Genomic DNA, 15649 nt, shown 5'->3' with positions numbered 1-15649 from the left:
CACTACACATGGCTTTTTGAGGTATTGTTAATTGGTAGAATACGTTTGCCTTAAAAAATTAAGCTTTTCAGCAGTCATTTGGGCTATTTGAGTTACAGCTTGAGCAGCTGAGTAGTGTTGTGTCGTTCAAAGAACGTTTCATTCATCTGACCTAATCTTGTATGTGACTCAGGAGGAACGGGTTGTCTCAGTGAGTAATTTGTTAATTTTCACGCATGCGTGAATAGTCTTGGATTCTTAGGTTCACTCGTTACACTGCAGCTGCATGGTCTCCGTCAGCGCAGGAAACAGAATTGATTAGTTCACGACTCTCAACTGTGGTTCAGCGCTCACATGGGTCCTCCTCGGAGTCTGTCTTCACTCGGCAGGCTGACTTACTGCCAGCACCGGGGAATGAGAGGCAAGTCTGTTGTCAGGTAACAGTCACTGGACCGACATGTCTTTAGTATCTGTATTGATAATTTTGTGACATTTAATAAATCTATTAGCAGTGCTGTGTTATAGTTTTAATACAGCTGCACTATAACGTAAGACCTGCTAGTGTTTACAGCTAACAGCTGATGAGAATTGTTCTGGGTCCACTTCAGAGCCCTGACAGGGTTCTACCGGGAGCTGAATTACCACAGAGGTCGTCTCCTCTCCAAAACAAACGGACCGGCTCATTAAAACACAGCCACATAGCAACCTTAATGTTAGCCCTGTGGTTTGTTTACAGCTAACAGCTGATCTCGGTCCACCAGAGAATGCAACGTAACTTTTACTTTTTTTGTTTCACAGCTGACTGGTGAACAACCTGCAGTGTTTGAGATATTATTAAATTTGTTAAATTTTAATAAGTGTGTTTTATTCATCTTGTGTGTCAAGCTTATTACTTCAATATATTCCCTGTAAATCTGATGTTAATATATAGATTTTACTCATGGATAGGCGTTAGGCTACTGTATGAATGAACACTTTAGAGATCTAGTGATGGTAATTATAATTATATATATGGCTGGTCTTGTTGTATACTCAGGAAAGATTGTGAAAATGGACGGATTTAGCCGAAGTAGTGGCTTAATTGAATATTGACAACATATTTTTGTGTTTTTTCCATGGTTAGAATTTTTTTTTTTTTTACTTTATAGAACCATGATAGAGAAAGATCAAGAGGTGAATTTGTGCATTATACGTCAATTAGAGCAAGCCAGGCAGGTGTTTGAGAACTGCGCTGTTTTTTTTTAAATCGCCCACTAGAGGGCTGCAGTGCCGCAATAACCAGCCTAGATAAAATGAACGAAATGACACAAAAAAAGATTAGTACATTTTAATGAACGAGATTTGGTGACTCGAGTCTGTCTAAAGAGTGACTTTTCCCATCACTACAGCTGAGCATGAAAATATAAAGCATGGGTCTTCACCACAATTACAGAGAAAGATAATAAAAGGAATAAATTAGCATCATTAAGTTCCAACAACAAACAGCTGTGCAAAGTTTAAAGCTATAATGTACTAACATTACGACCTGAGGAATTTGTGGTCACCATATTTAGTTTGTTATTAAGTTCAAACACAATAGGTTACAGGTGTTTAAAGTTGAAACCAGTTAACACTGGTATCAGCTGCAGGATTCGAACCCACTATCTGAATAGGAGGTGCAGCTCCATAGACTGATCAATAAGTAACTGCACCACCAGCCAGCCTGGTTGCAATGATACAATTTGATATTTTGTTGATACAAAAAGTGTATACCGCTACGATGAACCCTAAATATTACATTGACAGATACTACTTCATTTACTTATCAAACAATCTTTAAGTTTAGACCCAGGTCAAAAGCACAGTCACAGTTTCCCAGCAGTCAGTGGGGTACTTTCAGGAAGACTCTCCTGTCTTCAACAAATTGGTGTGTAGGCCTACGTGGCAGGGCCGGGTGACATTAACACTTGCTTGTTGTTACAATTGTAAAAGCCAGGATCAGAGTTAAGAGTAAGATGTTCAGAGTTAATATTTATACAATTACACTTACAGGTTTGACTCAGTGAAACTTTTTTTTTTACACAAGTTCCTCATCAACTGAGAGTCAAATGTAATGGATCTGATAGTATCAGAGTAGATATAACTCTACATTTACTCAAATTTCACTAACACCAAAATGTTTGCTCTTCTCAATTTGCTGTACACTTTGTTCTTTTCAAACACAAAGTCACTTAATAGTCAGACAATTTCAAACTTGACAACTGCCCGCTTTCCACATCAAAAACAGTCCTAATTCTATCCCTAGGGTCAGGACTTATCACTTTAAGTCGATTTTATTGTTTTTATGTTGCAATGACAACTGTTACCCATTCCCTGTTTACCCATATTATAGATTTCCCTTGCAGGCTAATTTACTTTCAGTAAAATTGAATCATTTGTATGGGTTGTATTTACCACCCTCCAAAATCCTTTTCCACACTGCAGGAAGTCTTTTCCAAAATCATATGGTTGATGAGGAGGCAGAGAGTTGGCCCAGGTTTTGTTAAACACCTCCTTGAGATGCAGATAACAGGAGGGAACATTGGACAGGTCCGGACACTCAGAGCCAGCCGGTACCGCAGAAGGATGAGAATCCGAACTAACACAAGGACAGAAAGTGATGTGGTCTGAAACTGAAGACATAATTATAACTACATAACTTAGGAGACATGACAGGACATGTCAGCAGAAAGAATTCAAGAAAAGAAAAACAGAATAAATCTGTAAATGGATCATACAATACAGTTAAGGTACAATTATGTTTCTATGGACACATCAGGGCATAGAGAATTAGAAGGCAGCTGTGAAATTTCATCATGAGCTGAACTCAAAAATCTAAGACTTTCTCTATGTACAAAAAAGGCCTATTTCCCTAAAATATTGTTCACAAATCTGTCAAAATCTGTGTTAGTAAAAGCACTTTTCCTTTGCCGAGATAATCAATACACCTCACAGGTGTAGCATATCAAGATGCTGATCAGACAGGATGGATGTTGCACAGATGTGCCTTAGGCTGGCCACAATAAAAGGCAACTCGAAAATGTGCACTTTCACTGTATTAGGTGGGTCCGGAAACCAGTCAGTATCTGGTGTCGCTGTCTGCCATCTGCCCTGTACAGTGAAAAGCAGGATTCATCCGTGAAGAGAACACCTCTCCAAAGTGCCAGACACCATCGAATGTGAGCATTTGCCCACTCAAGTCAGTTACAAGACCCCGATGAGGACAATGAGCATGCAGATGAGCTTCCCTGAGACGGTTCCTGACAGTTTGTGAAGAAATTCTTTGGTTACACAAACTGATTGTTGCAGCAGCTGTTCCTGGTGGTTGGTCTCAGACAATCTTGGAGGTGAAGATGCTGGATGTGGAGGTCCTGGGCTGGTGTGGTTACATGTGGTCTGTGGTTGTGAGGCCAGTTGGATGTACTGCCAAATTCTCTGAAAAGCCTTTGGAGACGGCTTATGGTAGAGAATTGAACATTCAATTCACGGGCAACAGCTCTGGTGGACATTTCTGCAGTCAGCATGTCAATTGCACGATTCCACAAAACTTGCGACATGTGTGGCATTGTGCTGTGTGATGGAACTGCACATTTTTGAGTGGCCTTTTATTGTGGCCTAAGGCACACCTGTGCAATACCCATGCTGTCTGATTAGCATTTTGATATGCCACACCTGTGAGATAGATGGATTATCTCAGGAAAGAAGAAGTGATCACTAACACAGATTTTGACAGATACATAGAGAAAGTTTTAGATCTTTGAGTTCAGCTCATGATGAATGGGGGCAAAAACAAAAGTGTTGAGTTTGTAATTTTGTTCAGTGTATTAATAAATATTAAATACATTGAATATGTTAAACAGCTGTAATTAATAACTTTTATTTAATAAAATACTATTAAAAATGCTTATTTGTCCAATAACATCATATGTAACATCAAATGGCGTGTCTGTGGCATGGCGTCGAAAATTGATGACTCACTATGAAACAGGAAGTTGTGCTTAACTTATGCTTAAATGAGCACCAAACTTTACAGGTTTTATGACCAAGGCACCTGGGGCCCTTAGTGCGTACATCGAGTGTAGCATCTGGGCCCCTCGGTACATACATTGCATACTTCAAACGAGAGCCTCTCAAGGAGTACAGTGCCTCTGTACAACTGAGCTACTGTATGGATGTATTTCATTATAGGTTCATTTGTTTTTGAGACTTTATAACTATTATACTATTAGATAAAATGACAATAGCCTACATAGTGAAATTAAATAATTTATATATTAACATACTAACAGTATACTATTAGATTAAAATAGAACTTTTTATGTAATGTTATAATATTATACTAATACACTAAACTAGTTTCTCCTCCAGTTTGTAGAAAGAGCTTCTGCGGTGGAAAGATGCATATTTCCGCTGCAGAGGATGCCAGTGTGCCAGTATGTGCTCCTTCTAGCCTCCTCCTGAGAACAACACGTTCCCCTTGTTCTGTTTTACTAAAGTTACTGTAATAACTGTTCAGTAGTCTTGTTTACATTAGGTGTGGGTTGTGTGGGTGCTGCTGGTGAATCCGTCTCTGGTTCAAAAACTACACAAGCACCAATAAGTAAAGTAAAGTAAGTACAGTAAAGTTTTTTGTGATGACTGATCAGTGTTTAAAAGCTGTTTTCAATATCTCAAATTTACAAAACATCTATTTCAATATTTTAAAAAGCTTTAACAAAATATTGAGGCCAATGCTGAGGTGTACAGATACAAGGGTCTTCACTTCCAGTCCTCCAATGGTTTCACACCATAGTTGAACACAAGGAGAAGGAGCAAACACTAAGTATAAATGTGTATAATATATATAGTTTGTTAAACACCGTTACATTTTTCGCTGTGCTCATAAATTTTTTCACTTAGGAGCACATGTGCTCCTTGGGAAAAAGGTTAACGTAGAGCCCTGCCTCAACAGGCTTTGCATGCAAACTGTTCTCCAGCAAGCTTGGTGGCTTTAGTCAGGGGTTTAGTGAATGGAAGCACAGAAAGACTAAAGGAACATGAAAGTAATGCAGAACACAGATCAGGAATGCTTGCATTGCAACAGTGGACAAAGGGCAGTGCTATAGATGCAGATCTCATGCAGCAACTTGATTGGGAACGTAAATACTGGAGGGACATTTTGAAAAGAGTTGTAGCAGGGATCAAGTTCTTGGGTGAAAGAGCATTTAGGGCAGATGATGAACGGTTTGGGTCAACCCATAATGGGAATTTCCTTGGCATCATAGAATTACGATCACAATGTCACCCATTCTTAACTGAAGATATCAGAAAGTTTGGCAGAAAAGGAACAGTCACAGTGTCCTATTTGACATCAACAATATGTGAAGAATTCACTGAGCTAATGATTCAGAGAAACTCATCAAACAGTAGCAGATGAGATTCAGGATGCCAAATATTTTTTAATAATTGTTGACTCCACCGCAGACCTGTCACATTTGGATCAGCTGATGTTCATATTCTGGTTTGTTAACAGCAGCTGACGCTGTGGTAGAGCAATTCCTGGGCTTTGAGCCAATTGAGAGCCACAAATGCAATCGTTAACTTTAACAAGACAATGGTGTACAGCATGTTTGTATTTCGATATTTAATATTTTAATTCTACTTCATTCTCCACCTTAGTTTAGTGTTTAGAAGTGTGTGTGACTTTGATGGTGGACCTCTCAAACTGTAGAGGTATCATATGACAATGTAAGCAACATGTTAGAAAAATACAATGGGCTACAGGCCCACCTGAAACAAATAAACCCTCTGATAGAGTATGTGCCCTGCGCAGTGCATTCACTACACTTAGCTGGTGCTAACACCTTAGATGGCAGTAGCCCAGAGGTTGAGAAGTTTTTAACGTGTTGCAGTCACTGTACACATTTGTTATTCACACACAGATGGGGGAAAGTCTTTTGTAGGTCTTTTATGGCACGACAGTGAGACCAGTGTGAGGCTTTTGAAAGACCAGCTTCAATATGACAGATGTCTCTCAGTCTCCCTGTGAGATTTCTTAAAGAGGTTTTTAACAGTGTTGATCCCACAATCTTATCTATTGTAAATACTTCTCTGTCCTCTGGATGTGTTCCCTTCAGCCTGATGCATGCAGTAGTGTATCCGCTGCAATAGAAATCTAACTTTGACCCTACTTATTTTAAAGATTTTAGACCTCTTTCTTAACTACCATTCTTTTAGGAATTATGACATCTAAATTTCACTCTGTGCAGGTCACAGTACTGAAACTGCACTCATAAAAGTTACTAATGCCCCTTACTTACTGCAGATGCTGGTGATTGCTCAATTTTAATCATTGATTTAAGCTCAACATTTGACACTGTTGATCATTCTATTTTACTGAATCGCCTTGAAAAGTGGGTTGGCATCAAGGACATGGCCCTAGATTGGCTAAAATCCTATTTATTAAACACATCTTTCTCCGTAGCTATGATAAATGCCTGCTCTTCTGTGGCCCCTCTAACCCGTGGTGTTCATACACAATCACAAGATCCAGTACCATTGTTGTGCTGATGATACGCAGATCTACACTACCATTTTTGGTCCATTACAGTGTAGACATTGTTAATGTTGTAAATGACTTGTTGCTGCAAACGGCAGATTTGTAATGGAATATCTGCATAGGCGTACAGAGGCCCATTATCAGCAACCATTAGCCCTGTTTTCTAATGGCACGTTGTATTTGCTAATCCAAGTTTATCATTTTAAATGGCTAATTGATCACTAAAAAACCTTTTGCAATCATGGTACCACAGCTAAAAACTGTTACACTGATTGAATAAGCAATAAAACTGTCCTTCTTTAGATTAGTTAAGTATCTGAAGAATCAGCAATTGTGGGTTTCCATTACAGGCTCAAAATGGCAAGAAACAAAGAACTTTCTTCTGAAACTCATCAGTTCCAATCATCCAAAAGACATGTACAGAGGGGCCTCACAGGACTGAAATTTATTATTCTGAACGGCTAGAAAGTACTGAAAAAGATGTGATGTAGGGGAGAGCAGGGGCGAAAGTACCATTTTTCAGAAAAACCTGACTTTAAAAGATAATATTTCAGATAGAGATATATTTTTGCTGTGGTCACTAACTCACAGGCGTGGTCTATCAATATCAGGTGGTATTTTGTACAAATGTAGAATGACTTCCTTATAATTTCACTTCCTCCTACATTATCTGAACAAAGATAATCAAAATTATCTGACTTTATCAGTTGACCTGAGACTAATGTTTCTAATAGAGATGTCCAGAAACGCCTTCTCATAAACATCTGGCTGAAAGTTCAGATAACTCAACTTGAAGATTGCCTTTGTGTCAACTCATAAATTTAAGTTCATAAAGTGGATATAACTACAGTGTTCTAGTTGTCCCAATGTTAGTTAAATGAACAAGTTTGAGTTGAAACTCATAGTTTCAAGTTAAAGCAACTTAACCAAATTAATACTACTTTCCATTTCAAGTTAAGGGATTAAAATTCCAAATTTGTTTCAGTTTACATCTATAAAGGGCCTTGAAGACAGGCTACAACAGCACCGCTGTGCTATTATCTTCAATGACTTGTGACGGGGCAGGGTAGCTTGTTGGTGCGCCTGTGCACGCCACAGTCAAAGTTCAAAATAGCAGCAGATGTCACCTCCTTTCTGAAAGGGCCTTAAGGCCGTTATCGGGAACCCTTTCCACCAGTGGCACTAGTCTTGTTTACCACAGAAGTATCTATATTTTGGTTGGAATTTGAATATATGACTTATCTGCAGTGTATAATTAGCAGGGGTGAGCAAGAACACCAAATTTTCTGTATCTGTACTCAGAATGGCCGGTGCTTAATCTATAAGTGGGTGGTATTAACTGGAAGTTATTTAAGCCTGAAATTTCTATCAGAACTTACTAGATTTATTAGAAAACCATTTACAGAACATCCTCAGAATAGAGCTTCAGAGAATAGTAATTTATTTTTTTATATTCATATATTTATAGTTTATAACAAAACAGATATTGACACATTTTACTCTGATGATACTGATAGAAAGTATCTGTACCGGATACTCGTTTTAACCGAGTACTTGCTAAACCCTAATAATTAGTTGATTATATATATGTTTTTCTCAAACTGAAAAGACGCAGCACCTAGGCTATCCTCGTACTCTTACCTTTTTTTTCAACTGATAACTTACATACGTAAGTTCAATCCACACGACAAAAGTGTCAAATAGTCAACACAATGAATTAATGCAAGTTTAACTTTCTAAAACTCATACAGTTGAGTTCAAAATCCAAAACTTGTCAGAGCTATTTCAGTTAAAAAGAAGAAGTAAGTTGACATGACTAAATGGGTCTATGATTCTTTTCAGTGTGAATAATCATGCCTGCAAGGTAGACTAGTTGAATTAAACCAAGATGGATGATAAATACTACTACTACTACTACCACTACTACTACCACTAATAATAATAATAATAATAATAATAATCATGTTCCCCCTAAAAAACAAAAAACAAGAAATAACAAGGTATGAACTGTGGATTTGGAGAATGGGTACACCCCTGAAGGATGCTAGTATCTTCACCATCTGTGGATTAGAGAGGGGGATGAGTGGTAAACTGTATTTAAGTGGTCATTACGAGTATCTTGATATGGTAAACTGGTGAAATGCTTTTTTAGATGTTTTATCAGGAACTTCAGTGCTATTGCCAAACATTTGCATGCCTTAACCTCCCTCATGTCAAGTTTCAGTAGACTGCAGGCAGAACTGGCTTTCCAGAGGCTGAAGGACAGCTTCACCTCAGCACCAGTCCTCACTCTATCTGACTATTTATTTCATTGTCATAACTTGTCACAAACTTCTTTCAACATTCCACTTAGGTGGAATGCACCAGGAACTTCTTTCACAGGACAACAGAAGGGTGTGTGTCATAATACCGAGCCAAAAAATGTCATGACTTTAGATTAGAAATTCTCTATCCATTTCTTTTAGTTTTATTTTTGGCCATGTTTCATTTCTGAAGTATTTATAGTGTATGAGTCATGTAATTAGCCTTTATTCCATTCCAGTGTAAAGGCCTTAATAGATTTTGACTGTCACATGAGGTGACAGCTTAACATCACATATGAACTAGACAGAACTGAAAAACTCTAACATAGTTTAAAAACAAACAAACAAACAAATGATGCAGGTAGATGTATATATTTCATTTCGGTTCAAGTACATTATATACTTATTATAAACTATAAACTTTTTTTTACATGTATTGTTGTATTATTGCATTTCTATTTCTTTATAAATGATGTGTCATTCTTGCATATACCTAAAACATAGGTGCATTTCAAAGGAGTAAAATTTTATTTTCTCAACATTGTTGATAGTATAGTATATAGTAGTATATGTATAAAATATATATGGTGTCAGGATAATTATGAGGGGGACACATACTGTATTGTAGTTGTTATTTACATCAAACCATGAGTTTGTATGTCTTTTTTGTACATTGATTGGTTATAGTAGCTAGCAACTGTAGTGCAAAAGGTTATCTCAACGTTCTTTCTTTTTGCGAGTAAGTCACTGTATTGTTTGGGTTGCAGATGGATCATATCAATTGTCCTGATTCTAACTGGTAAGCTGAGTGGTATTAAACCCGTTCCCTCTTGTATCACACTTACATCATGATCATTTAATAAAGACAAAAGGTAAACAGTATTTGGTCATCCTTTTGAATGTTTGTAGACTTTTTATCAAATAAGTTTGCATTACATTGCACCAGTGACTGACAGAGGCCTGTATGACGAAGGGGATTTAATCTAGTCAGATTTAACTCTGTGTCATCAAGGTAAATCAGGTTTGACAAACGTTGACTGCTCCAAATCTTCCCCAGAGGAGTGCACAATGAGAATGTCAGAGTATGAGTGTAAAGAAACGTTAATGGCCAGGCGCGTGGACACATAGACATCTCTTCTCAAAAGTTTTTTCTGTGGTGCTTTTAAAGAAAATTAATATATATATTCTTGTTTGCACACATCTTCCCTGTTAAATCTATTTATTTAATAAAAAATCTAAATATCAGTTTGGGAGATGAGACTTTGTTGAGTTTCGAAGCCCTCCCTTCCTCTCTCCCTCTCTCTCTCCCTCAGTGTCTCAGCACAGCAGGGTTGTCGGCACATCAGACACACAGACATGCTGACAGGCAGGCAGCAGCCCCTCCCAGCTCCTATCCCTGTTGGGTTTTTCTTGGCTTGTGTGGAGGTGAGTGGTGATGAACAAAAGACTAGGCTTCCACTGACTCGAGTTTACAGCTAATTAGACAAAAGCCAAAAGACCGGTTGGTGTGGTTGTAACACTTTTTGCTTTAGTAACTATGACTTGCTGATTTTTTTAGCTAGAGTGCTCAAACTTTAATACCAAGTACCCACATTTATTTACTATAAATGACACCAATGCAATGCTCTACAAGAACATCACAGATTTAGTGAGTGCATCATACATAATTCATGGTGTACCTTTGTTACAATCAAGCGGGAAGCAGCAATCTGATGCGAACGCGGAAGTCTCTTAAACCTCCATTCTATTGAACGGCCAGCAGGACTGTTCAATAGAATGCAGGCCAGCAGGGGGCGACTCTTCTGGTTGCAAAAAGAAGTCCGACTCCATTAGAAATAATGGTAAAATGACCCTATATATATATATATATATATATATATATACCAGCTGAATAATTACCTCAGTAAACACTTTCCTGATGAGTTTATGGTCTCAGTCGCAGGTTTCATGTCTTCTTCAATACAAAATGATGGATGGATGGATTATCTATGATTGACAAGTTGTTACCATGGCGACCTGTCAATCAAGCTCGACTCGTACACACGGCACTGTGTAAATTTAACCAGAGTGGTTGAAAAAGCTTATTAGGAGTTGGCTGTTCACTTGTTGTTCGCTAGACAAAGTTATCAGCCCTGTTAAAATGACAGTTAAAGGGGCATTATGTAGTTTTCAGCGGCCACTAGCGGTGTGGTTCTAAGATTTCAACCAGGTGTGTGCTCGTACGCATGCTCGCTTGAACTCATGAGCGAGCATAATCCGAAACACAACCACTTTCATACAGAAATACCACAATAAATGCAGGAACACCAGCATGTAGCCTGTGGCTTTTCACACAGACATGTTCAGGCTCTGTTACTTCAACATTCCCGTCTCAAAGGCAGATGAACACCAGTGCCATACATTTCATTCAGTGGAGCGAGCCGCATATTGGCACAATACTCCCGAAAAAAGGCAGTGACAGCGGCTATAGACAGACAGGGAGAATAGACGGAGCTGGAAACTCAGGTAAACTCCCACTGCAACGTTACAGTAATAGTTTTATCAGCTGCATGCAGAACTAATCCATGCTCGTTACATGATAATGTTACATTTACTGCATTTAGCCGACGTGCTACATCGTTAGCTCGCCTGCTGGTTTTCAGTAACTATCTTTACTGTCTATGAATCTGAATCTGTCATGAAATGGTTAGTAAGCTGGACTCAATATTATAATGTGATTGTGTCACAGTTTATAACAGTAAGACCGCAAGTAACTTTACTAGTGATAGTGGATGGCTCTTCCTTTGGGTTGTTGTGGCGGTTTTCTCATGTGGGTCACGTTAGTTACAGTGGCTGAGGTGGAGAAGCTGTTTACCTGAGTAACGTTGTTGGTAAAACCCATAGACTGTATATAAAAACCACAATAAACATAAACTGAATGTTACGAAGCAAACAGCGGCAGGTCCGAGCTACTATAGCGTTAGCTGGCTGCTCCTGGCTGCATCACTGTAGGCTAACGTTAGTAAACAAATCACTCCACATTTGTTTTTACCATTACATCCTTTCTTGCAGGCTAAATCAACAGTGGTACACAGGATAGTAACATGGGTTGCATTAGCTGGTGAAGTAATGTGGAAAGCTAACATTACATAACTTTGCACCGGATAACATAAGCAACTGCTCGGTGTTAGCTGGCGAGCTAACGTCACTTTCTCTGTGTTTCTCCACCTAATGTGTTCCACCACCTTACTAATGCTCACTTTGTTCTTACTCGACATCATCTGAACCTGTTTGGTCTGATGGGCTTCAGCACATAAACCTTTATTGTTGTTTTGAATCCTTAATTGGAGCCTGTGTTTTGCTGTGAGCCGGTTGTTTTTCTGGTGTTAGTGGGCTGCATGTCGTTAGCTGCCGTGTTGTTGCTGTAGTATGAGAGAGGCTCGGGAGCGCGCACAGGGCTGAATCCGAAATGGAGTCCTCACATTAAAAGCAGAATATTGGCTGATGCAAGACACGGAGATAACAGTCGAGTGCTTCATTTCTAAGTGAGTTTTGAACGCACTGACAGTAAGGCAATGAAAATTGGATTAATTTCACTGAAAAAAAATTACACATAGTCACTTTAAGGTGAATTATAGATGCACCTAGCTAAGCAAGCTAGCTAATCAAGCTAGCTAGCTCCGCACATGGCCGTTAACTCAACAGTCTCGTCCAAATATGGTCACATCCGGTGCCGCTGGTTGCAAAAACTCAACATAGCGGCGCCCTATCGGCCAAACTCAAGGCTTCAGAACGGCAGTCCACAAACCAACAGCTGATGTCCCGATGACTACGTCCATTTCTTACATACAGTCTATGGTTACAACCTACCCCACTACCAGGGTATGTGCGAACACATGATGGGGTAAGTTGTAACAATAAGACCAAAGAAGCAAAAACAGCATATGATATACTTCAAAAACAGTTGTAGTGAAATAAAAGAACAATGTTTCAATCTCTCTGTAACAGACTGTGTTGGTCTACTAGAACAAACTTAACAGCATATAAATACTACAACAATGTACTTAATGAAAAAAAAGTACATCTTTAGGTCTAACAAAAAAACAAAGTCTGTGTGTGTGTCAATGTGTGTATATCCTTAATCAGAGTCACAGTCAGTACTTGAAATGGGCCCATGCAAGTCTGATATGCCAAAGTGAATAGCTACTGCTGTTGTCTTCATTAAATTATGCTGAAAGAAAAATGCTTTATATAGTGGTCCTTATTGCAATATAATTTTTTTCAATAACAATATAACAAATGTTCAATAAAAATGCAATATATTTTTGAATTTATTCACTTGAATCACACATGAATTAGGACATAATTTTTTTATTAAAGAGATGGTATTATGCTCATTTTCAGGTTCAAAATCCTATTTAGGGGTTGGACCAGAACACATGGTTTCATTTTCAAAAAACACCATTTTTTTTTATCACACTACACATTGCTGCGGCACCTCTTTTCACCCTGTGTGTTGAACGCTTTGTTTTAGCTATGGAGTGATGCATTTTACTTCTAAAAGATCTGTGTTGGGAGTTGCACATGCAAGTACCTTGTTGAGGACCACTAGCCAATCAATAGCAGAGTAGAGCGGGCTCTGAAAAGCCGGAAAAAACGGCTTCAGTTCAGCTGTACTTGTTCCCCTTACCAGCTTAGCAACATGGACTGGAGCAAGACTTTCTGTGTGGTGAGTTATTAATTTGTAACAAATGTATCTTTCATCCATATAGTTTTAACTGTGTACTGTCTCTAATGTTTGGAAGGGAGAGAGGAGGCAGCAGGCAGACATCTTGTCACTGTGTGCTGCAGCTCAGTGTGCTTTTCTCAGTGTGTTGAAAACAGCTTCTTCCGTATCACAATTTGAAATTGTAATGTATCCACTCGTTTTTTTGCGGTTCTGATATGTGCTGCAGAGATGGACTGGGAGTAAAAAATGGCCCTGGACCTGGACCAGACCAGCCCATCAGAACGGTTCACACAGTATACTCCAGCACGGCCACCCTGCTAATGCACGCACGTACTAACAAGTCCAGCCTTTATTAAACCACCTAGCAGCATCACAGCCATTGATCATTATGGCAGTAGTACTTTAAAAAGGCTGCAGAACACACACTGAAATTGTCATGATTGAACTACCTCACATCACATGAAGCCTCAAGATAAAAAGACTCAAATATCCAAAATCCTCACTGAGACAGAACTGTCTAACTGCTGCTCAGGGTCAGCTGGTTGGCTTTAAGTCATGCGAGTACACATAATAAAAAAAACTGGTTGAACACATCTCCAAACATACAACGTAACCTAAGAGAGCAGCACCAATCATAAATATAGATATAAATAAATATATAAATTAACCAATAAAGGTAAAAAAGTACACAAACACAGCAATAGTGCCACTATTTCATTTCAGGTGTATGAATAGCAACACAACAAATGTTACTGTGTGGCTTTACTCGCCGTTTACACCAGACTGTTGATGAGTTTCAATTGTCAAATTGTCTAGTAAGAGGTGAAGTGGTAGGAACCTTGTCGATGATCATATCTAGCAAATCACTGAAGACACATTCTCCCACACAAAATATGAATTTGAGAGGGAAAGGACTGATTGGTTTTATATGTACAGGCTGTTTGCAACCAATGGCAGACATTAAATAAAATTAGCTAATTAACAAATGTAAATGTCTACAACATTTATAAATGTAGAATGATGAGACAAAAACTATAAGAATCAAATGAAATTAAAGCTGCAAGCAGCGTTGGGCGGGCCCTCGCACTTGTAGCGCGTCCGCGCGTGAGCCGGCCGAGTTGCATTTTCTGGAGCTCTGCCGGTGCGGCTGTGAATTTCCTACGCGGTTCCGACGCCGCATGAAGGTGTTATATGTCACTTCCTGTGTCCCCTATGTGGAGCTACATAGCACTTGCCGCTATGAATATAAATCGGTATTGGCGTGTAGATGTCTGTGGGGTGGGAGAGTTATCAAGCACGTAAAGTTTGTTTCAGATGTGAGCATGTACACTGAACAATAATGTACCCAAATAATAAAATAAATTCCTTTTATATTTCCCTGCCTTGTTGTTTATGTGTACATACAGAGGAAGAATGTGAGAACAGCACACATTTCATCGTTACTGTGTGTTAGAGCATGGGAGAACAGTGGATACTTTTAATACAGCCCACACCCCTAATACTGTGTAACTATAACAAGTAGAGAACAGAAGAAAAAGATGTTCTTTCTTTACAACTGTCTGCATAGCTTATTCATATTGTGTAATGAATGAAAATAAATAGGCCTACTAGGATCCTCTCTACTTTGACATTTAAGATTAGCTTGTTTGATCCACCTTCATACACATGTGACATTACTGTACAACTTGAGAAAGGTGAGTTGTTTTCTGCTCCAGCCTGCCTAAAAGAAAAGCGTTTTTGGGATTAAATGGACTTTATTAGCTGCTGCAGTGCAGGATGAACTCAGAATAGACCCATTTCTCACCTTATTATTCTAAATCATGCAACGAAAAGAAGAAATGCATAATAAATCCTGGGACAAAATCTGTCCACAAATACTGTACAGCATGTAGTCTGATGAACAAGACTTGTGTTATAGCTGACTTGGGCAGTGAAATGTTTTTTTAATTCATGTGGTCATAGTTGTCCACAACTCAAATCAGAATATAAGAAGAAATGTTTTATACCACCTCAAGAAGGCTTCCTATCAGAAAGGTAGGAAGGTATTTCAAATGTACAACTGCAGTACTTAAATCTAAGTAAAGTAATTTCCCTGACATTTTT

The sequence above is a fragment of the Micropterus salmoides genome, unplaced genomic scaffold, assembly GCF_014851395.1.
Source record: "Micropterus salmoides isolate LMB-PRFRI ecotype aquatic unplaced genomic scaffold, ASM1485139v1 Ms_hic_scaffold_2, whole genome shotgun sequence".
In the NCBI taxonomy this organism is placed as follows: Eukaryota; Metazoa; Chordata; class Actinopteri; order Centrarchiformes; family Centrarchidae; genus Micropterus; species Micropterus salmoides.
The sequence above is the reverse complement of the archived record's forward strand: the minus strand, read 5'-3'. Positions refer to the sequence as shown.